Source organism: Neopsephotus bourkii, unplaced genomic scaffold, assembly GCF_033783945.1.
Source record: "Neopsephotus bourkii isolate Nb327-2 ecotype Australia unplaced genomic scaffold, CSIRO-AGI_Nbou_v1 NB_1328, whole genome shotgun sequence".
NCBI classification, from domain to species: Eukaryota; Metazoa; Chordata; class Aves; order Psittaciformes; family Psittacidae; genus Neopsephotus; species Neopsephotus bourkii.
The window spans coordinates 5439561-5463538 of NW_026901808.1; the positions used below are offsets into that span (position 1 = coordinate 5439561).

A 23978-nucleotide genomic window follows, 5' to 3' on the forward strand; every position below is an offset into this window, starting at 1 on the left:
GATTGCTTCCAGCCTGGCACCACTCACTGGGAGTTAGTGCACAAGCTGTCTGGCTGGGTTCAAACCATGACAAAGATAAAGCACACACTGGGTCAAGCAAAAGGGTGTAACAAGAACAAAGTGTTATAATCATTGAAAGGGCCTTTGAATTTTGGTCATAGTTGTGTGGTTAAAAAATCTTAGTTTTAACATGGAGGCAGACAAGCATGCCAAACCAGAGGGGCTTCTGTTCCCTCCTGCAGCAGGGGTCCAAATCGACTGGAGGAAAACCAGGCAGTCTTCCAGGTTATATATGATACTCCTTTCCTGTTTGATGTGTGGTCACAATTTGTCTTGCAGGCATATTTCTGAAATATCTGCTACTAAAGACTATTGCTACAGAAAGGTCTACTACAAGTAATAGCATTTAAGAAGGTACAGCATTTACCTCTGTCAGTCACTGAATCAATTTGACTCATAGCAGATCCCTGAATATACTCTACTGGTGCCAACACTGGATTATTAGGAAGATGATTTTGAAGTGCCAAAATCTGACTACCACACTGAAGTTGTATGTGACCTTCTTTGGTCTGACTGAGATCATGGAACAAACTAAGCTTTTATTGGCATACTTCCTCTCTGCCCCACCCATGCACAAAAATACCACAGAAAGGAGCATCTGCATCTATCTTAGTTCTTAGCCCCCTTTAAAGGACAAGATTTTTTTTCATCTTGAGTAATAAGTCATGTATTAATCAAATCATAGAATCATAGAATCATAGAATGGTTTGGGTTAGAAAGGACCTTAAGATCATATAGTTACAACCACCCTGCCATGGGCAGGGACACCGCACACTAAATCATGTCACCTAAGGCTCTGTTCCAACCTGGCCTTGAACACTGACAGGGATGAAGCTTTTACCACTTATTTGGGCAACCTATTCCAGTGCTTCACCACTCTCACAGTAAATTTCTTCCTTATACCTAACCTAAATCCTCCCTGTTTAGGTCTGAACCCATTGCCGCTTGTCTTATCACTACAGTCCCTGATAAAGAGTCCCTTTATTTGACCCATGTGTTTGCATGGGTCAAATGTGGCTACTAACTAGTGGTCTACTAGTCAGTAATTAGTCCACTAGATAATTCCTGTCTATTTACTCAGCTGTCTGCCTCAAAGAACTTCTGCTTGTGAGGATGCTTTGAAATTGAGCAGTCTCATCTGGTAGGTTATGTAAGATACATGTTGATACTCAATGGTCGAGCAGGTAGTATGATATGAATAAAGGTACCCTAATTTAATATAAAAATAAAGTTTGCATGTAACCTCATTTCTGAATGCTATTTTTCCACTTGTCACTCCCACTGAACTTAAGTGAAAAGCAGATTACCCGAGGTATTTGATCCAAGGAGGACAAGACTATTTTAAGTCAGAGGCAAAAAATATTTCAAATAATCTTTGTGTCTCTGTTTCAACATTTCTACCTATGAAGCCTAAGTAGTTTTCTATTGAGACTTGAGCTCAGAATGTTTTTTTTTATTCTTGCAGTAACCAAACTATTACTTTTATGCCTGGCTCTGAATATTTTTTTTCAGATATACTCATTTTACCCCTTCAGTGCTGAGAGAATGAAGGCAAGTAAAGATCCAGGAAGACCATGAATACTAATGTGTTTTAACCAGATTGGAATGATCAAAATCAGCGTGAGTTTCTTCATACTGTTTTACCCTCTAAAAATAATTATGATCATCATGATTTCAAAGTACTTGAAGATGACATTCCACATATGTTTATTAGCATGGGCCTTATATTAATGAGCATTGCATCATTTATCCTTTAAGCCAAGAGGGACATTTTTGTTCTTTCCATGATGGCAATGTGATATATTTCAGTTGTTCTCAATCTTAATGAAAATGTAAACAAAAATAATAGGTAGGTGTCAGGATGAGACACTAAATTTAGTAATCCTAATTAATTTTAGAATGTCTATAGAATTACTTCAGTCTTAGGAACAAAGACAATTCAAACTTTTTTATAGAGGAATGTTTATTCCTCCTCATCCATATCACGAGTAGGTGGTAATATACATGCCAGGGTAGAAGCAACTGCATATAGTAAAATTTAATCCTTGAAGGAAGAAAGGTACTTTTAGTATGTTGTCTCTCCCACACTTTCACCAAAGTTTTGCTAGATTTAATTTTAAAAGAGATAAACATGACAAATGTTGCACATAAAATTGTTAATAAAAATGTAAAATTGAGTGAAAACCCCAATAAGTCAACAAATAATGAATCAATTATACATTAATGATGCAAATACCAACTAAGTCATTGTGTGCATACAATACCTAGTAAAAAAAATTGCCAGTGTGTATCTAAAAAAATTAAGGAATACAGAATAAAACCTTTAACTTACAGAAGTTCCACATGTCTTCGGAATCATGGATAATTGTGCAAATATAGAGAGCAATAACAAAAATAGCGCTTACTGAAAAGGTGCCTAGTAGCACTATGGAACAGCTCTAATTTTATCATAGAATCATAGAATAGTTAGGGTTGGAAAGGACCTTAAGATCATCAAGTTCCAACCCCCCTACCATGGGCAGGGACACCTCGCTCTAAACCATATCACCCAAGGCCTCGTCCAACTTGGCCTTGAACGCTGCCAGGGAAGGAGAATTCACAAACTCCTTGGGCAACCTATTCCAGTGCCTCACCACCCTAACAGGAAAGAATTTCCTCCTTATATCCAATCTAAACTTCCCCTATTTAAGTTTTAACTCATTACCCCTTGTCCTAACACTACAGTCCCTAATGAAGAGTCCCTCCCCAGCATCCCTATAGGCCTCCTTCAGATACTGGAAGGCTGCTATGAGGTCTCCATGCAGCCTTCTCTTCTCCAGGTTGAACAGCCCCAACTTTCTCAGCCTGTCTTCATATGGGAGGTGCTCGGGAACTTCACCTGACTGCCATGATTTTTCAAATATGATGGCCAGCGGCTTAGCAACTTCATTTGCCAGCTCCTTCAGGACCCGCAGATGGATTTCATCTGGACCCATGGACTTGTGCACATTCAGATTTTTAAGATGATCTCCTTATTAAAGAGTTCATATTTTGCAGATGTTTTCTTTTAAGCTCACGCTAAGCTGGTGGATGGAAAGTCTCATCTTGTATGTTTTAAAGGCTTAGTAATTCTGGTATTATTGCAGGAAGGATATTTAATTTCACTGATTACATTTATTTAACTTTATTTAAATAGAGAATATCATAGAATTACAGAGTGGTTTGGGTTAGGCAAGGACACCTTCCACTAGATCAGGTTGCTCCAAGCCCCATCCAGCCTGGCCTTGAACACTGCCAGGGATGGGGCAGCCACAGGTTTTCTAGGCAACCTGTGCCACTGCCTCACCACCCTCAAGAAAAGAGCTTCTTCCTAGTATCTGATCTAACTTCTTTCAGTTTAAAGCCATTTCCCCTTGTCCTGTCACTTCATCCCCTTGTTAGAAGTCTCTCTCCAGCTTTCTTGCAGGTCCCCTTTAGTCACTCGAAACTGCTCTAAAGTCTCCCCAGAGCCTTTTCTTCTCCAGGCTGAACCAGCCTAACTAGTTCAGCCTGCCTTCAGAGAAGCGGGTCTCCAGCCGTCTGATCATCTTTATGACTCTCCTCCGGACCCTCTCCAACAGGTCCATGTCTCTCTTGTGTTGGGGGCCTCAGAGTTGAATGCAGTTCTCCAGGCAGGGTCTCACAAGAGCAGAGTAGAGGGTCAGGACCATCTTCTTCAACCTGCTGGTCACGTTACTTTTGAGGCAGCCCAGCATCAAAAGCCCTTTCTGGGCTGCAAGAGTCATGTTGAGTTTCTCATCAGCCAACACTCCTGGGTCCTCCTCTGGGCTGCTCTCAATCCAGTCTGTGCCCAGCCTGTATTTGTGCTCAGGATTGCCCCAACCAAGGTGTAGGACCTTGCACTTGGCCGTGTTGAACTTGATGAGGTTTGCATGAGCTCACCTCTCAGGCCTGTCTAGGTCCCTTTGGTTAACATCTAAGTGGCATGCTTAAATAATTTCTTTATAACCCTAGACTTAGCTAAGCTTTCCCTCCTTCAATTTAGCGTTCCAGGAAGTACCTAATAAAACAATATTTTTTTTTATTTTCCCTAATTTTTACCCAATTTCTAAAGTGAAAATATAGGGAAACTAAATTAACATAACTTACACTACCTTACAAAATATTTTCAAATTATATCACATCTTAATTTTAACTACAATTTTCCAAATAGTTTTCCACATTATTGTTTTGTCAAGTGTAGTACCTAGTTAACTTAAGGAAAAGATACATTCAGTGTAGAAACAGAAACAGACAGATATTTTCATTGATACATCAAGGAAAAGACTTTTTCTACTGTTTGAATTAATGTTTAGTAAAGTATAAAGAATAAAGTTTTTCCAGATCAAAATATTTAAAAAACAGCTTCTGTAGTACCTGAAGATAAATCAGATACTCCCAGTAATACATGTTTTGGAGATATTGCCTCTCCAGAAAGAAGGGGTGGGACCTATTCCAATGAAATTAATGTTCTGATAGTATGAGAAATGTAAAAAAATTCAACATTATGAGATTCTTCCAGAAACACAAACATCGTATGCCAAAACAAGTGTCCATCTTATAAACAGAACTTTACTCAACTTCCAGTTGGCAGAGAGGCTCTAAATGGCTTTAAAGTTCAGTTAGCTGAAACAACTTTAAAAATATTTACAGGATGATCCTATTATAAAGAGGTTCTACATATGCTATGCATTTCCTCAGATTAAGCAACTTGCTTATGAGTCATAAGGAGGATTATCTATATAGTCTCTTTGGAGGCTTTTGTCTCTTCACGAATTGCTATAGACTTCATGACATAATTGTGCCTCCCTTTTGGTCTGTGGTTATTATCCACTTCATCTAGATTAGTTTCATGGAGAGAAATGAATGAGAAAGGGATAAATACAGCAAAACCTGTGCATATACTAGTAAATAGGTCAGCTATTCTTCTGTGTACTTTTCTTGAAAAAGAAGAGGAAATTAGCAAGTTTTAAATATGTTTCAACAAGGTAGTTTTCGGTACCTGGGGTCGAAACTGGGCATTCCTCCCACTTAAAATGTCTAAAGTAACTGTGTCTGAGCTAGTCACCCTAGACTGCCTCTGTAATTAACACACAGGAAATATGAACCTCAAAAGGTGAATCATCTGACCTGTAAAAACACTGTGACAGATGCAATGAGTAGCTCTCTGGAAGGGAATAATTTTCTCCATTAACTCAAAAAACATCAAGAACCAACTGAAAAACAGAAGTTGAACATTGAAAGATATCGTCTGGAGTATACTGCTGATGGCTTTAGGATTGCTGAATCCGGAAGTGGAACTGACCATTCCTTGAGTACAATTCTGCATTGGACACATTTCTTCCCCACTGAACTCTTCATACCAGTAACTGAGCCTCTAGGGAGGTTTTCAGAAGCTCTTCAACAACCAGAAAAGGAGGGACTGATCCTGTGATTACAGAGCTGCACTGTCCTGAGCAAGTAGATTTTCTGCAGCTTTGACCTAAAAATTCATTTCAGCTTTGAGAAGCCTTAGAGAGTCAGTTTTCATACTTAAAAGGTAATAGGAGTGTGGACCATTTATACTTTCATGTCCTGCATAGGTGATATAGGTCATAAAGGCTTAGTATCCATGAAGTACTTTTTTAAATTGAACTGAAAAAGCCAAGTTTTTCCCTTTGCTATTATTTTTGGTTTGCTTTTTCTATTGCTGTTATCATTGTTGTTAAAAAAAAAAAACTAAACAACAGAAACCAGATTTCTGTTCACTTTCAAAACTCATTGTTCTCTCTAAATTAAACCCTTCCAGTAAAACATGATTACTTCATATGAAAATATAAGACCTGATTTTGTATTTTCTTAACCCTCAATATGAGGGTTGTCATAATAAGTTCATCCCTGTGAACCTGCTTAATTATCAAGAGTTTCAGTGCCAGTCTCAGATGTACTCTTCATAACCCACATTAATCTCAGCAGTAGTGCCAAAGTAATGCTTTTATTTGAACATTTTTACTTTCACACCATATCCTCACATAGTCTATATATCTCACAGTCTGCATTTGATCTGAATAAATAAAATGGACTGCTGAGTGTTCTTACTGGGATGGGATGTCTCAGATTCATTCCACATGGTGTTGTTTGCTTTTGCATTTCTTTTTTCCCCCCCTGTTTGCTATTGTGAGCCTTTTGAAGTTTACAAACCAAGCTCTTCTCTTATACAAGTGCAATCCCATTAAATCAAATAGGTGTAAGTAGGACAGGACTTGGACCTGTTCCTACCACTTGCTGGATGTTGTAGCCTCCTTTCTAGACAGGTATCTTAGCTGCTGGCTTCATTGTCCTGTTTCTTTAATTTTATCTCTAAGAATGTGCAAGGATAAGCATTTTTGATAAAATGCCATGGATTCTGGAGTTTCTTTAATAAAAATAACCCAGCATGTGCCTGCCACAAATTTCAGGGTCTGCATATTGCCTGCTCAAAATAAAACAACTTCTCTCCACACTTTATTTTGAGTAGGTATGGACAAATATGGAATTAAAGGTTAGCCACAGGGGTCCTACAAGTGCCTGCAAAATTCAAATAACAAATATATAAGATTTTTTATTTTTTAAGGGAGTCTTTAATATTTATCTTATTCTGGTAGTTCAAGTGGTTGCAAGGAACACAGTTATTTCTACTTAGAAAATTGGTTTCATGAAAAATGGTAGTAGTTAGGCTAGTCAACCTATAAAACTGCTGTAAAAAGGCATAATTTCAAAAATCACACAGTTCTTTCAGCACTGAAACATACTTGTGAGACCTTCTGTGTCTATTTACAGTACTTACAGGTTTAAGTTCACCTCATTTCAAATGTGTTCCTAGCCAAGCATCTCAATGCTTAGGAAATGTGGATTCAAATAGAAATAAGAATCAAGAGAACACATTCAATTAAAACCAGGGTAGCATGAAAGAAGAAAAAGAAATCTGATATAGTAAAGAGAAGAGAGAATTTTAAAACTGAGAGATTTGAGGTATCGGTGAGGTATCAGACCCACCTAAAACTTTATCCATAGCTGTGCTGATCAAGCAGCCTGATTATAAAAAGTACTGGGTAAGAGTCCCTGAACCCTAAATGAAATTTCTAACCAAACAGTAACAATCTATTTTTAGAGAGCAAGGTTCATCTTAGGCATTGCTTTCAGCTTATTTCTGATCAAATGTGGAGTCTTTAAAACCCAAAAAATGCATTTTATCACCTATCATACTGTATACTTACATAGCTCTCCATGGTGTCTGAAACATGTATCCCTTGAAGACAGGCCGTACTGCAAGTTTTGCTCAAAATGTTGCCTGATTTAGACTCAGGCCTGAAGCCTAAGCTAATGAACAGTTAAAACTGTTTTCATGTTTATGAACACCTCTTTGAACAGGCAAAATTCCCAATGATTTTACAGGGAGAGTTGTTCATTTTTAAATCTCATAGTTTGACATATGAATGCAGCCTGGTTTTAATCAGGTCATAGGGTACTTGAATCAAAGTTACTAGTTTCACCTTGAGACAAATGTTCTTCATTCATTAAAATTTCTTTTGAAGTATTAGAGCCTGCCTGAGCAAAGCTTAAGGGAAAAATTAAGAGAGTATTCAAAGAAACAAACATCACTCAGATGATCAATAAACTTTCCAGTCAGGAAAGGTTATGGAATATCTACTACTGCCAGTGCTGTAGCTGCAGTATACAGGGTGGATTTGCTAATGTATTCATCAATTATTTTTCTAAACAGATATGGCTGGAGACAGGGATATAATACTGCTGAAAAACTGAGAAACAGGTAACAACTACAATTAAGAATTGCTACTTCACATGATCATCTGATCAGAGCTATTAAATATAGGTTCTGTCAATGCCCTTTTTACTTGTTACCCTAATGCAGGTTGAAACTAAATCAGTGAGTCACTCCCAATTCATAGAATCATAGAATAGTTTGGGTTGGAAGAGGCCTTAAAATCGCCTTGTTCCAAACCAATTCCATGTACTTTAAATTCGGCATTACTGCCAGACTCCCGTATGCCCCCACCAGCTCAAGGCTCAGATTCAGTAGTAACAAAATAGCTTGGGTTTTCAGCAGAAACAAGTCTGAAAAGACTCACTGCAGCTCTGAGAATCCAGGCTTTAATAAAATTTAGGGAATAAATTTGAGCTTTGGAGATTTCCTTACTCACTTTTTTTCACATGCTCTTTTTTCCAGTAGGGAAAAAAATATTTTTCTTTCAGTAATTTGGATTCTTCTGGAAATTATCTCTCAAGAAAGAAGAATAGTTTCTGATCTCCACAGACGCCTTTTGGGTTTCTTACATTGTGTGTTTTTTCCAGCTACTGTACTTTGTTTTGCAGTTATCCAACCACAGGCTACCTGCCTGATTAGAGATATTTGGGTTTGGTAATTGTCCTGGGTTCAGCAGTAGCAGTCATTTTTCTCTTTCTTGGTAGCTGGTGCAGTGCTGTGTTTTGACTTTCAGGCCGGGAGCAAAGCTGATAAGAATGATGTTTTGGTTTGGCCAAGGACTTGGTGAGCCTCATGCTCTGCCAGGGAGGAAGGGAAGCCAGGAGGAAGCAGAGACAGGACACCTGACCCAAACTGACCGAAGAGGTATTCCATACCACAGCACGTCATGCCCAGGATGTGAACTGGGAGTGACCCGGAAGGGCTGGGACTGCAGGGTTGGGGGGGTATCGGTTGGTGCTTGATCGGGCTGGGGAGTTGTCGGTCGCCTGGTGGTGGGGTGTTGTGTTCTCTTCCCTTGTTGTTTCCTTTATCATTACTATTATTGGTGGTAGCAGTGGTGATTTGTGTTGTACCTTAGTTACTAAACTGTTCTTATCTCAACCCGTGGGAGTCGCATTCCTTCTGATTCTCCTCTCCGTCCCTCCAGGAGTGGGGGGGGGGGGCAGGAAGGGGGGGGAGGGGGGGGAGTGAGTGAAAGCTGTATGGCTGGGGTTAAACCACGACAGTAATGTATTTATTTATTAAATATTGCTAGAATCTTCATGCGAACATATGAGAACAAACGAGTTACTGGATGAAATGCTCCCTCTGCTGTCAAAGGAGAGTATCAGTACTGGTAGGCTTCTTAATTCTTCAAACATTACCAGGACTAGGCAATATCACAATCCATTAAGTGTGTTTCTAACTTTATTGGCTAGGTATACGGTCTCCAAGGGCAAGATCTCAAATCTTACCTTTAGTCTGGATGAAACTTAATATCTGAATTTGAACATTTCCTCTGGAGCATTCAACTTTATTAAAAGAGATAAAATAAAACTGGCTTAGTTCTTACACTGTAAATTGTACTGCTAATCTGTTTCAGATACAATATAGGCCATCAGCAGCTGGCTGGAAGCCCTCTAAATCAGGACAAGTTGTTCTCTTGAATTTGGTGACTTTGCACTGGAATGTTGTTGGGTAAAGTTTATGTCAGTTTTTATTCCTGTTTGCTTTCAACAAACACTCCAAGCAAAAAAGAAAATTTATGTCCTGAAAATAAGATGAAAGTAAAGAATGGAGCAATACCCGCACATATGAAATTACTTTTGATGGCAGAAAGTAGGAGAGTTTCGCAGGGCTAGGAGATCATCCAGGGAACCCTGCAAGAACAATGATGCTGATAAATGCATATCTTTGATTCTCCAGAAGTTCACTTTTGTATCTCAGACTGAAACCATATTAGCATTGGCTCTGTCCTGCAAAAATGTGATCATAAATGTTCATGTACCAGGCGCCACATGTATTTGCTTTGATAATGTTCATAAGTTCTTTTATTCACCCTTTGAGAACTGTTGTAGAAGCAAATATTTGTTCACAAGACTATTTCCAGAATGTGAAAATGTGGCGAACAATCATGCAAACAGGTATGTGTGTGAATATTTGAACAGCAGGTTTGCTTTAAAGTCCTCCTGATGTTAAGGATCCAAATGAGAGAGCACAGTACCTTCAATAAAAAAGGCAAAAATAACCCCTCCCCTCCAAAAACCCCAAAGAATTCCAAAACCAAGCAAAATTTGGAGATTCCCCAAATCAGAGTGGTTTCTTACAACTTTGCTATACTAGGCAGAACTCTAATCTCTTTTTAATTCAAATTCCTTCAACTAAAGGCTAAGTGAAATCATTATTATGCTAACAAAAAAGGCCTTTTATAGTATGGGATGCTCAATACACAGCAGAACCCTCTGCTGCTTCAATCTAAGCTAATGCTCTAAGTTCTGTAGTAGATCCAGGCACCTTTTAACAATTTTTTCCTTTTGAGTTTATGACTTGTTGTTGGTGTAAGGATCTGGAAACCTCTTAAATGCTTATACTTTTTAGTCTGGTGGTTATTTTTCTATGTCAACAAATAGGATTGAAACCTCCATGGGTTTATGAAAGTTTTGAATTCAGGTCTTTTACTTCCATGGAAGTACTTTGACCACATAAATGCCAACACTGCAAACATGCAGCAGATCCAAAGAGTTATGCTTCTAGTATATCTTGCAATATTGTGTTACCATCAAGGATTCTGTTAGGGATGTGGCTGAAGAAAGACCTGTATGTACTTAGCTCATTGAAGATACTGTTGAAGACATGCACTAACACAGATTTATACTACTGAGGAGGTGTCTAAATTCACCAGTGTTTGTGTCTAAATTAATATTTTGCTGGAAGGCTGAATAGCTCCATAGAAGGCATCATATTACTAGGTCCTTTTAAATGTAGTCAAAGCCTCTTTCATCAAACAAATCTTCCACAGAGCCATAACACTGAAATACCTAGTCTGTTTGGCAGATCTACCTGGAAAACGGGGACAGTTCCCAGCCAAAATAGTCAATTTGTCTGCCCTTCAGCCAGGAATCAGGTATTATGAGATCTGTAGTTCCAGACTTCACTAGAGTTTTCAGGATTTTAGCTTGGAACAGGGTAAGCCTCACTCTAGATGGGGGGAGGACCCTGCAGATGAGTTCCCCTATTAAAAGCAAGACACTCCTGGCTGACCTCTTGATGTCAGAGCTTTCAAAGCTCCATTTGTAGATGGTAATGGGGTTATCCCCTTGGCAAGAAACCAGGTCTTAGGAGTTTCTCTTGCTGCTCTGTGACACTGGTCTTATTGTCCCTTCAAGTTCCACTGAACCAAATGCCAATTTCACAGATCAGCCACCCATTTCATTATTTAACTCTTATTTTCATGTGGTTCTCAAACACATCTTGTTCAAATGTCTGGTTCAATGCACAGTTTTTAGAAGAGGCTACGTGTTGACTCACACTTCTAAGCAACATGACAATAATTGGAATATATATTGAAGCCCTGCAAGAAGTATATTATAGCTGTTTATCTCTGATAAAGTAGTAAATCAAACAGGAGACTTATCTAAGTCAACACAAGATTTGTGTCTATTAGAGCAAAGCCACAGGGCAGAACCTCAGCAAAAAGGCATCAAATTGAATTAGTCAAAGAGTGAGCTGCACTTTTCATGGTTATGTGCAATTACATGCAGATTCAGTTTCTTTGAAAGAATTTGACAGGAGAAAATTTAAACTGAAAGTTTCTGGTAGACCAATAAATTTTGCTTTCCATGACTCATATGTCCGTATCCTGGCCAAAAAGAAAGTCAGATATTTTATCTGTATTTGAACATATTACAAGAAATAAAATATCCCACTCCAAAAAAAAAAAAAAAGGGGGAGGGGGAGAAATGTGAAATTTAATAATAGTATTTGAATATAAATTCTCTGTTAATTTCACTTATCCATTGCATAAGACATTCCAGCACATTCATGAGAAAACTCACATACAAAAAAATTACACTGTGTGTAGTCCAGCCATGAATTTTTTCACCTACCAGCTTTTAGCCTTTAACCACACAAAGATATCTTTGTCATTTAGGAACATACAGGGTAGATTATAAGACCTTGATACTACAATCAGAGATTTTGAGAAGGATTCTTTTTCTTTCTTTATCAATAATTATTCCTGAACATTTCACTGCAAATGAATGTTTGCTGTGAACTAATGTTTCAATAAATATTATTAATGATCTCTTTTTTCCAGGTTCCTTTCCTCACCTGAAACTGTACTGCCTTGATTTGTATAGAGCTAATTCCATAAATACTACACAAAAGTTTCACTTCTTACACCCCATTCTCTGTATAACCAAAAGGAGAGACGGATCAGGAGCAGAAGGTGAAACCTGATTTATCAGGTATATTTAACTTAAGATATACAAATCAGAAATGACTTTGGAAAAAAAAAAAAGAAAGCCCTTCATGGGGAGAAAAAGTGGGGAAGAATTCCTACTTTACAGAGGATTTTGCAAGGCCCTGTACAAGGTAATTGTTGCATTTCACCTTGGTAATTATTAGGCTGCTAGTTCAAGTTCTGCTGATCAACCCCTAGAGGTGTTTGTCTCTTGCCATTGATTACACAGTGTTGGACCCTGACATAGTTACCTTCAAGTGTAGGTAACTGTTAGGATAGAGGTGTTTAGTACAAAGATGAATAAATATAATTTTAATAATAACTTTAATAAAAACTTTGGGATTATATGTGGTCAATTATATTTTTATAGGCAACAGTTATCTTTTACATTTTTCTGTGTGAAACTTCACCCAAGGCTCCAACTGAGCTGCTAGGGACTGGGTTTTGCAGTGTGTATCGACTTTTCCACTTCTCTGGATCTTAGATCCTGGCACTTTTTTCTTTTTAGCCTTTTTTTTAGCCTTTTCTTCTTTTTTCCTTTAATCTTTATTTTTGTGGGTTTTTTTTTTTGTTTTGTTTAACCTTTTTAACGTACTTCCTGGACATATATACCATAGATTTGACCAATTAAGAAGGCTGACTAGGAATCATGAGAAAGCTGACAAAGACGTGGCTACATCAGTAAATAATGTGAGACATTCATTAATTGGATGTGGCATGGCTCTAGCTGACATAGAGGAATAACCTTGCTCTTCAAAAGAGAGACTGCTGGAAAGAGTGTCTGTCTGACACTTTCCCCTAAATCACACCCAAACATTGCTTGAGAAGGTAGGATGGAGGCAAAGACTGTGCTTGGGACCTTTCTAACAATTTATAAAGTTGTATTTTCCCAGGCCAGGTCACTTGCTTTTGCCTTGGTCCTGTTTACATACATCCAACATGTCTTTTTACCTGCACCATTTTACTGACCTTGTTAAAGATGACGTGAAAACCCAAAAAACTCATGAGGTCAAAGCAGTGAGAAAGCACATGCTCTCTCTGAGTTAGGCAGCTCAGCACTGTTTACAAGGGTCTAGGGTTCAAAGATGGATAACCTTATTTCTACTGAGGGAAATGAATGCTTAGAAAGGCCCAGAGGGGCTAAAGAAAGATGTGATTGCTGCTTACTCTGCCTCAGAAAGCCAACACCTACATCTGCTCTGTTGAGCCCAGATTTGTATGCTTTGGGTATGCTTTTATATGCTTTGGTCCAGATGGAGAAGTTAACTAATCCTTTATGAATAACATATCATCAAACACCTGTACATTTTAAAGCTAATAAAGCAAGTGTAAAAAAAAAAAAAAGTGCTGAGTTAATGAAGACCAAAGTTGCCCCCCCCGGTGCATGAAAGTCTGTCTTCCTACAGGCCCTAAGCTTCCTCAGGTCTCAGCAATGGTATCAGGCTCAGGACCATACATCAGCAATGGCATCAGGCTCAGGACCATCCACCATTAGTTTTATCCTGGGAATCATCTGTTGATGTGTGCTGAGCTCTCCCGCCTGTTCCTCTAGGGACAGATGTTAATTCACGTCAGTGGAAGCTGACGTGTGTGCAAGTGTCAACAGGCCCCAGCTCTGAGCACAGCATTACCATTCCCCAGCAATGTGGCAACCGCACTGCACAGGGGAACAGCTCAGGTGTATGGCCACAGACAGAAGTGAGTATTTCCAGAAGGATTTAATTTCCTTTTCTTACTGTTTGCAGGATTGCTTTGTATATATACTCACACAGGTATCTTTGAAGGCAAATCTGTTTGCCCCCAGGCAAACAGCTTGTGAGGCAGTTGCTAGCTCCTAAATCTGTATCAGTAGGCACATTACACAGAACAATTTGGCTTTCAAGGTTAGTGCCCGGAATTAGAGAGCCACCTGTGTGGGGAGAGAGGGGAGGAGGGAAGCCAGCATCATTGCCACCAGGAGAGCTCAACGATCTTTAGCTTCTCCACCCTACCATATGTTTGCTCCATTATAAACAAATAGCTTTTAGAGCTGGAGAGAAACTACTTACTGAAATGTCTTGATGTAAAATAAAAGAAGCTTAAATAGGAATTTTCTTCAGAAAATGTCCAGGTAGGAATCAGGAATAGCCACTGACATAAGAAACGCATTATAGCACTCTGTGATGCTGATTACGCTGCAGTATTATGAAGTATGGTACAGAAAGCCTGTTTTAAATCTGCGTTAAATAGAAAAGCTTTTAAACATAAATAAAGAATACTGTAAATAAAGTGCTGACTGAATTCTTGTCTCATGCATTTGAGTGAAATATGGTTTTTTTTCTCTTCCTTTTATTGGACCTTCTCCTGGGATACCATTAATTTCTGTATCTTTGCATTCATTTAACATCTTTTTCTTACCAATTAACATAATTTTTCATGTCTTTCAAATGACAGACTCAGAAATTATAATAGTACATCACTATAGCTGGTTTGGTATCTCTATCTATTTTCAATCTAGTATTAAAGAGAAATTTCCATGTCTGTTGTGTTATAACTGTACTTAAGGAGTGACAGCAGGGCACATCCATAAGGCTGTTTCAAGCACTTGTGCTGAATCTGTTGTAGCTGTTATTGCATAAACTGTTTCACACAGCCTTAACTCAGATCTCACTGAAGGCAAGAAGAGCTCTTCAATAAACTCTTGTGCAGACCTCTGAGAAACAAACTGTTTTCCCTTTTGGGATAGCTACCAATGGCCTGTTCTGAGCCCTACACTTTTTAAACAATGCTGTTCAATTGTACCTAAAGCTGTGAAGGTGTCTGATGCTTCTTGATGTATCTGACTTTTATGTGAAACTTAGAAAGACTTGATAGCTCAGGACTTTGCCAATGCACACATTCCTGCACATGCAAGTCTGTGTGATGAAATAAAAGTGAATCTGAGATTATTTTGTGTTTCAATAAATGTTTTCCTATGAGCTTTTCCATTTTGTTTTGTTTCTCTTCTTTTGAACTCTGCTTTGATGCCAGACAATAAAATTCCATCTAAAGGAGGGCTAAAGACCAAGCAATACAAGCACACTGTGCATGAAGGGAATTTGCTTTCCAGTGACAACCTATATGAAAGAAATAACAGCTTTTCCCTATTATTCATGGGGCTGATCCAAATCCCATTAAAATCAATGGGGAGCTTTCATATCAGTAAGTGTTTCAAAACAGGTTTTAGGAGATTTGTGATGCAAGGCCAGTATTTCCAAAGGTGTCAGGAAAGACATTTAGGGCATGCGTGATAAAAACCACCTAACTAACTACTCAAGCTAATGAGTTACCACTCATGACCAGAACTGCAGGTGCTGGCAGCATGCACAGTCTTCATGTATTATGAATTCATAAGAAAAGGTTAACTAAATTCTTTTTTTTTTTTTTTTTTTTTTGTAGCCATCATGACTGAGTAGTTTGTGGAAGATCATTTATCCACAGCACTTCATCTAGAGATTCACTTCACCTACTCTAACACCCTAGAAGCCTGAGACTCAAGCTGAAGTGTATTCTGTGCTGCTGGGCTAAGCTTTTTCACAGTTTCTCCTATTACAGCTGCTCCACTTTCTTTGAAACACTACAACATTCACTGAAAAACGAGCAGAACAGGACCTGTCATGGTAAATTGCCTAAAATTTCCTCTAACCCGTTAAACTTGTGATTACTGTACACAGTATAGAACTGACAGAGTTCAGCAGAAGACTTTGAGAAGTTCAAACACTGAAAAAAGTGCCTTGCTATATTCTAGATATCTTTGGCCAAAAATTTCTCAATCTGACATATTTTGCTAGAAGAAATTTCTCTGTAGCTGCATGACTTTTATATAAATGCTTAGCAGAATGGCACTGTCAGCATTAGTATCACCTAACTAATGCCTTTCTCGTGGAGTTAACCCTGAATGCTGCAGTTTTAAAACCATTAGCACATTAATGACCTAGCAGCATTGATTCCTGTACTTCAACGCAGAATCATGTTTAAGCAAATCACATTCCAAGTGCTGCTCTAAATGCTTTTTTTTCTAGAACAACAAGCTTCAATGTAGCAGGAGGCAGTGAGTTTGATGGACCCCCTGTTGCTGATAGAATTTGCAACTCAGGACAGGATGCCCAGCTCAAAGTTACAGCACCAAGCCATTCACTAATTTTCCTATTTGTGTTAGACTTAAGTATATATGAAAGCAACACACTGACACCATTATTGATTGTTTCTATTCAGAAAATAGCAGGGACCAGAACAACAGGGGTACTGCTATTCAGAAATGGAATGCATTGGTCAGACTGAGTGAAAATTATGCAGCACTTTACCTTGACATATGTCTTGGCTTAGCCAGCAGCTATGTTTTGTGATTAGTATATTCAGTCACTTTCTTTTCTTTATGTTCAGATTCTAACTGTTCTGCAGATCTGAAAAACAGAACAAAAAGAAAAAAAATGCTTTTAAAACCAGTCTGACAACCGCAATTAAATCAATCACCCACTCAATTTTAGATATTTGTAACATAAAGTAATTTACCAAACACCTTTCATTCATAACAGCTCAAGGCGTATTTGATATAAAAGCACTTCAGTAGAAAATTCCAGCATTCCTCCCCTACTTAGATGCTTTTATAAAGAATGCACTTCTAACTATAGAGACTAAAAAGGGTTGAATATTCACTAGTTTATAATTTTCAACAGGGATCACAAACTTCTGAGGGAATTATGCCTAGCTAAGGGCAAATCTAATACTTCGTGAGGGAACTGTTTCTAATTGTACTAATGCTTCTACTAATGCTTCTAATACTACTACTTGAGGGAGCAGGCAGATGAATTGGTTGCCTTCTATCCATCATATCTGAGAAGTCATGGTAGTCCGAAGAAGTTTCCACTAACTGGAAAAGAGGAAACATAACCCTTATTTTAAAAAAGGGAAAAAGGAAGTCCTGGAGACCTACAGCTAGAGAGGCAAGGATCTGACACATGGACTACTCGGTAGATAAGAAATGAGCTGAATGGTCACATTCCAAGACTCGCGGTCAATGGCTCTATGTTTTAGTGGAAACCAGTGATGAGTGGCATTCCTCAGGAGCTGGTATTGGGCCTAATGCCATTTAACATGTTTATTGACAACATGGACAGTGGGATTGAGTGCACTCTTAGCAAGTTTGCCGATGACACCAAGCTGTGTGGCATGGTTGACACTGGAGGGAAGGGACGCCATCCAGAGTGACCTTGACATGCTTGTGAGGTGGACCAATGAAGTTCTGGAAGGCCAAGTGCAAGGTACTGCACCTGGTTTAGGGAAATCCCAAGCACAAAGGCTGGGCAGAGAACAGTATTGAGATCAACACTGAGGAGAAGGACTTGGGAGTTTTGGTTAACAAGAAGCTCAATATCAACTGACAGTCAGTGCTGCACTTGCAGCCCAGAAAGCCAAATGCATCCTTTGCTGCATCACCAGCAGCATGACCAGCAGGCTAAGGTGATTCTTTCCCTCTACTCTGTTTGCTGAGGCACAACATGCAGTACTTCATTCAGCATTTGGGCCCCAAACTTAAGAAAGTGGACCTGTTGGAGTGTGTCCAGAGGAGGGTCACCAAGATGATCTGAGGGCTGGATCACCTTTCCTATGAAGACAGGTTGAGAGAGCTGGGATTGCTCAGCCTGGAGAAGAGAAGTCTCCAGGGACACCTTATAGCATTCTTCCAGCACCTGAATTGGTCCTGAAAGAAAGCGGGAGGGAGAGTTCTAGCAAGGGAATGTAGTGATAGGCTTTGAACTAAGAAAGGGTAGATTTGGACTAGATGTTAGGAAGAAGTTCTTCCTTGTGAGGGTGGTGAGGTCCTGGCACAGGTTGCCCAGAGAATCTGTGGCTGCTGCATCCCTGGCAGTGTTTAAGGCCAAGTTGGACAGGACACAGAGCAACCTGGTCTAGTGGAAGGTGTCCCTGCCCCTGGCAGGCGTGTCAGAACTATACGATCTTTAAGGTCCCTTCCAACTCAAACCATTCTAAGACTGTGATTCTGTGATCCTGTGATTCTGTGATTCTATTTGTGAAAAATAATTAGGAATGGCAAAGAAATTATCACGGTATGTTAAACTACAGATAAATTTCATGTAAGTAGTGCTTTCCTTTTCTATTGTACTTCTGTGCATTCCTATTAAGCTATGAAATAAAAACAAGTGCCTGGGTTCCATCCTTGACAAATTATCTAACTAACCAAGTTGCTGGATACTTCAGTTCCTTATAGTTTTCTGCCCTGTTCTGCCCTGGAGGTTACAAAGTGCTGAAACCTAAATGCCTTTCTCCAACAGAACAAACTGTTCATGGGAATCAGCTTTAAAACATTTTACCTTAAACATAATCAAGTCTCCTGATACATTTTCCATGTTTGCTCTAGGACAGAAACTACCCCAGGACATGGTCAAAGATGCTAGAGTTTATGTTTAATTGAAAGAATTGTGGGTCATAGATAGAACTCTAAGAAAATATAAATTAAGAAACAACAACTAAATATTTCAACTTACAACAATTTATTGTTTAAAGTCTTCTCATATTGTTTCTACTTCTCTTTTGCCATATTAAAATGTAATTTTTATAATACATAGGTTAAAAGAGAACATGTATCGCAAATAAGAAGTGTAGTTCAGTCACTGAACACTGTGAGCTGAGTTTCAATGCTAGTTTCCAAAGAATCATGCAAAGTAACAAATAGTTACAAACAGTACTGCAAAATTTTAATTTAAAAAAGGTGGGGATGGGGTCTTAGACTACAGCATGACAGAAAAATAGGCAGCAAATCACCCTACTTTAATTTTCCCATAAGTTATGATCAAATAGGAGTGATAGTTATGTAAAATTACAGTTCAAAATGCCCAAGTCAAAATTAATTTCTCCCAAATCTGAAAAAGCCTCAGAGTGGACAAAATTTGTTTGTTTGTTTTTTTCAAATTTTGGTTTTCTGAGAAATAATCGTATTTGTATTCTTTCCCATCTAAATGATGTCTAAATGGCCTGTTACAGTGAAATAACTGCTTTTAACAATCCATTTATCACTATCCTTTTGTCCTAAATAGCAGAGAGGTGAAGACATCACTGAGTGCTGTAATCAGCTTTTGTGTTACTATCTTGAAGTATGGAACATTATGGCTATTTTCAAGTTACAAAGTTATCAGCTCTGCTAAAATTAGCCATTGTTTTTGCAACTCAATTTCGTATATTCCAACTAGGTCAGACTTCAAAAGAACAGAAAAAAAAATATATTAGCAAATTCCTCTAAGGATCACACTCCTCAGGCATCACATAGGTAAGTAAGCACAGTAAGAAGGTATAGATGATACAACTCAACTACAGTCCTTATATTCTTAGAACATCCAAAGTTTTCATAAACTTAAAGCTTTCTTAAAGCTCTTGTAACACATCGGGAAGCAATACAGTTTCCCTGAGCTCAGTCTGGAGGACACTACTAAAGAAAATCTACTGTCTGTATTAAATGATGTTGCTTTCTACTTCATATAGGTGAAGCTGGAGTAGTGGATCACAACATTAGGGAAATCAACCAGTAGTTTGTTTTTTTCCAAATTTTGGCAGTGGTTAGAATCAAATGAAAGTGGTGACTTTTCCTGTCAATATATTATGTGTATCATGGGAGAGTGTATAGTGGGTTACAGGTGCGAAAAGACACATATACATAGTGTGACTTCCAGCTGCTGATTAAATAAGTAACTTCTGAGAAGTCTGTATTTCATTAAACATCAAAAATCAAATCAAAATCAGCTTATTTATAATATGACAGCTTTAGTTGTAAAGTTAAAGCACAGTTTAAGAATATGGATATGTATTCTCAGAAGAAGCTGATCTCTCACTGTAATTTTTTACTAACCTCACTTAAGAATTATAGAAAGATTTATAGAAAAAAAAATCTATAAGCCTCTTTTGAGGGTAATGAGCATTAAAAATATGAAGTATAGGTAAGTCACCCAAAGCATCAAGTTGTATTTGCCTAGAAAATGGTGCCTTAAGTAGTATATTACGTGGAGGATGAATCACCCCCTACTGACTCTTCAGGAAGCCTAAACAACCAGCTTAGAATTTAAAAGCTAAAATTTGATTCTATGAATCTAACCCCACTGCTAAAGCAGTTTTTCATTCCCTCCTCAGCACTAGCTTATACGTCCTGTGTTGATTGCTTAGAAAATATGCACATCATGGTGTGCCTTAAAAACTTCAGGTATTGAGTGAGGATGCAAAAAGGAGAATGAAGATTCAGAGACAAAACTTTTTTCAAACAGTGAAGTTCCAGAGTGTCCCAGAGAGTTATCCTGAGAGGTAGTAGATGTCCCAACCCTGGGTCAGGTTGAGTGGGGATCTGAGCAACCACATCTGGCTGAAGATACCCCTGCTTATGGCAGCAGGGGTTGTACTAGATGACTTTCAAAGGTCCCCAAAGGTCCAACCCAAACTGTTCAACTAGATCAGTTTCACAAAGTTCTTTAAGCAGGGAAGTCACCAACCTGTTAGAAAAAAAAAAGACACAATATATAGTGAAATAAAATACCAAAGCCAATATAAATATCAATATAACAACAGGAAAAAAGGGGAATGGATTTAAACTGAAAGAGGATAGATTTAGATTAGATATTAATAAATTGTTTACTATGAGGGTGGCGGGACACTGTAACAGGTTGCCCAGAGAAGCTGTGGTTGTTGCATCCCTGGAAGTGTTCAAGGCCAGGTTGGACGGGGCTTGGAGCAACCTGGTCTAGTGGAAGGTGTCCCTGCCTTTGGCGTTCTATGATTCTATTATATAGCAGCACTCTGGTGAAACTGCATTGAGGAAGCAGAATACCTGTGAGAAATTCAGTCAAAATATTAGCATAATACAGAGAAGGGAAATCAATAACACTCAGTAAAGATTTCTCTAAAAGGTTTATACTCATCCTGTTGGAATCAAGTCATAGCTATAGCAGAAAGTTTTCATTTGCTGCCAATCTTGGTGTGGTCAGCTGGAATTCTTTGCTGTTTTGAACAGGGCCACGTGGCCTCAGTGAAAGCCAGGCTGCTGGGATGGAGTCACTGCATCATGTCTTAACCCCCTGTGTGCTCAACATTGTTTTCCATGACAATTTTGTAGTGAATTAAGGGATAACAGCATAAGAATCAGGGAACAATAAAAACTGAGCACCCTAAACTTCATTGGGGATATTTTTTCTACATCATCTAATTTGGTTGCTTAACCATATATATACTTTACATGCATATACACACACATATATATACACTTCTTTGATTCAAATTGTTATATTCTTCTAAAGTAAGTATCCTATAGACAGTCTGATTTCATTAGCTAGATTTAGAAAAAGAGCATTATTTTTCTCTGCTTTCTGGACTTGACCTCAAACAGTTGATTTACACCCTAAAAACTCACTGACAATGGGAAGTAGCATGTCTGGGATCTTCAAGTGTTGGCTGACAGGATCACATCAAAAGACAGCTCTGGGATGGCTGATAGTTGCTCTAAAATATTCCATAATTTTTGAAGTTCTGCAGCAGTTTTACTTCTCTGGGAGCACAGGCATGAGGCTCATTGATCCTTTAGGGGTAGCAGTCAGGATCTGAAAGTTTGCCAGCCTGGTTTGGCAAGTACTTTTGCTGCTGGAAAAAACAGGACAGCCAGTTATTGTCTAGCATAGAAGATCTTGAAGAGTTTCCAGCTGCACAAGATTTTGATTTAATGCAATATGTAGGAAATAGCAGAGGGGTTTGAAGCAGTCTGGTGCAGCAGGAATAGCATTGATATTCTAATTCCTGTTTTAGCTATGTGTATCAATACTGCAAAAAACACTTATTCCAAATTATGGAAGTGCTAGCAGATCATTAAGTATATTTATCCAATAAAGTCTAAGATGATCATGAAGTGCTCAGACTACTTTAATAAAGCTGTTTATTTTAAAGGGATCTTTTAACTGAGCTATTTCCCTTTTTATAATGAGAAAAACAGCATTACAGCAGAGGCCTGAACCTGAATCTCTCTGCCACAAGCAAGTTCTGCAACTTATTGAGCGATTCCCTTCTCTTTGGAAGATGATTATAACAGAGTGTAAATAGTCAGAAATTTAAAGATTGCAAGACAACTCTGAATCATCCCAAATTATCTTATGTGGTCTATAACAAACTTATTTTTTTAAGAGGGAAGTTGTCCAGTGTCTCGGGAACTCAACAGATGTAGGAACCTACTGTTTCTATGCTGTCTTGGGGTATGGGATAAAATTCAAGTCTGTTTTTTGTTTAGGAAGCGTTTGAGGAATAAAGGAGGAAAGCAGTGAAGCTCTGAAGCCATTTTATGTTCTGTAAGACTTTGTTAAGCTGTATGTCACCAATCATAGAAAATAACTTGGATTACCTTGTGGGGGAGACAGGACATGTGAATCTTTCTCCCTATTCTGTCTGCCAGAGTTGGACAGGGAATATAACCCTCTAATGTCTTAAGGCATTTCATTTGTTTTAATTTGCTTTTATCTAAAATGTCTTATAACTGAGCAGAACAATTTGTTCTTTAACAAGTTAAAGAAAACATTTCATGCAACCAAAAAAAAACCCACTTTGTCTGAAAGTGCCACAAAAATCAATTTCATTTGCCACTTGTATCTGAACCAAAGACATTATACATAAAAGCCCAGTTTCAGGCTTGACCTAACATGGAATGGGACATTTCTAAATGCATTAACATTTTTGTGGAGCAGGAAAGCCATTTCAGTCCAACTAAGGAGGATAAAAAGCATGATTTAAATATTACATGTGACAACCTGATTATGCAGATTGTCTACAGATGTGAATCAGAAAAGCTTTAATGAATTCAGTAGGGTTCTACTGATTTAAATTAGTTGATGATCTCAATTTGCTGCATTTTGGATGAGAGATAGAAACAATTTGTCCTAATTTCTTTTCCTTTTTTTTTTTTTTTTAATTTTTTACCAGAAATCCTAGAATACTTTCTGAAAACTCCAGTCCACTTGTTCTGATGAAATTCTGGTTTAGAATGTCAAGTAACTTACCCTGCAGTGCTAGCCAAAATAATTGCAGACTACTGTTTAAATAGCAAGAGACTAAACCATTGATAGAAAAAATGTAGGACAACACTAACATTTGAGGTCATAGCAGTAGAAACATAGATAAAAATAAGAGCTAGGTTGAACCAAATCTAGTTGGCTTCTCATGTGTAATGTCACAAAACACCGTGGGTTGTTGTATTCTGTCTTTTAGTGATATACTGATAACGATTCTGATGACATTTCATTTCATCAACAACCACATATTGCTTATGAAGAGCCCAGGGATGTTTAAAATACAGACTGCCAGTACTGCATGGCAATCTTGTTTTGCAAACATTTGTCAAAAGTGGGACTGATGAAGAAATGTAATTCGCAAAGGAACCTGACCTACCTGAGACCACTACTGCCACCACCAATAATAATAATGATAAGGGAAATAACAAGGAAAGAGAATACAACCACTCACCGCCCTCTGACCAATCCTCAGACTGACTGAGCAGTGATCTAGCCCTTCCGGGTAACTGCCCCCAGTTTATATACTGGGCACAATGTGCTGTGGTATGGAATACCTCTTTGGCTAGTTTGGGTCAGATGTCCTCTATCTGCTTCCTCCCTGCTTCCCCTCCTCCCTGGCAGAGCATGAGACTCAGAAAGTCCTCGGTCAGAG

General features: G+C 38.4%; 1 long non-coding RNA gene across 1 annotated transcript in view; it reads left to right on the top strand.

Moving 5' to 3' along the window:
• The window catches only part of LOC133219224 (uncharacterized), a 54084-nt gene extending 38280 nt beyond the window's left edge, over positions 1-15804 (top strand). Inside the window, exons 3-5 of the long non-coding RNA XR_009727382.1 lie at positions 9405-9499; positions 12117-12394; positions 15681-15804. This is a non-coding gene — a long non-coding RNA (uncharacterized LOC133219224). The remainder of the gene's footprint in view (positions 1-9404; positions 9500-12116; positions 12395-15680) is intronic.
• The last annotated feature ends 8174 nt before the right edge of the window (positions 15805-23978 follow it).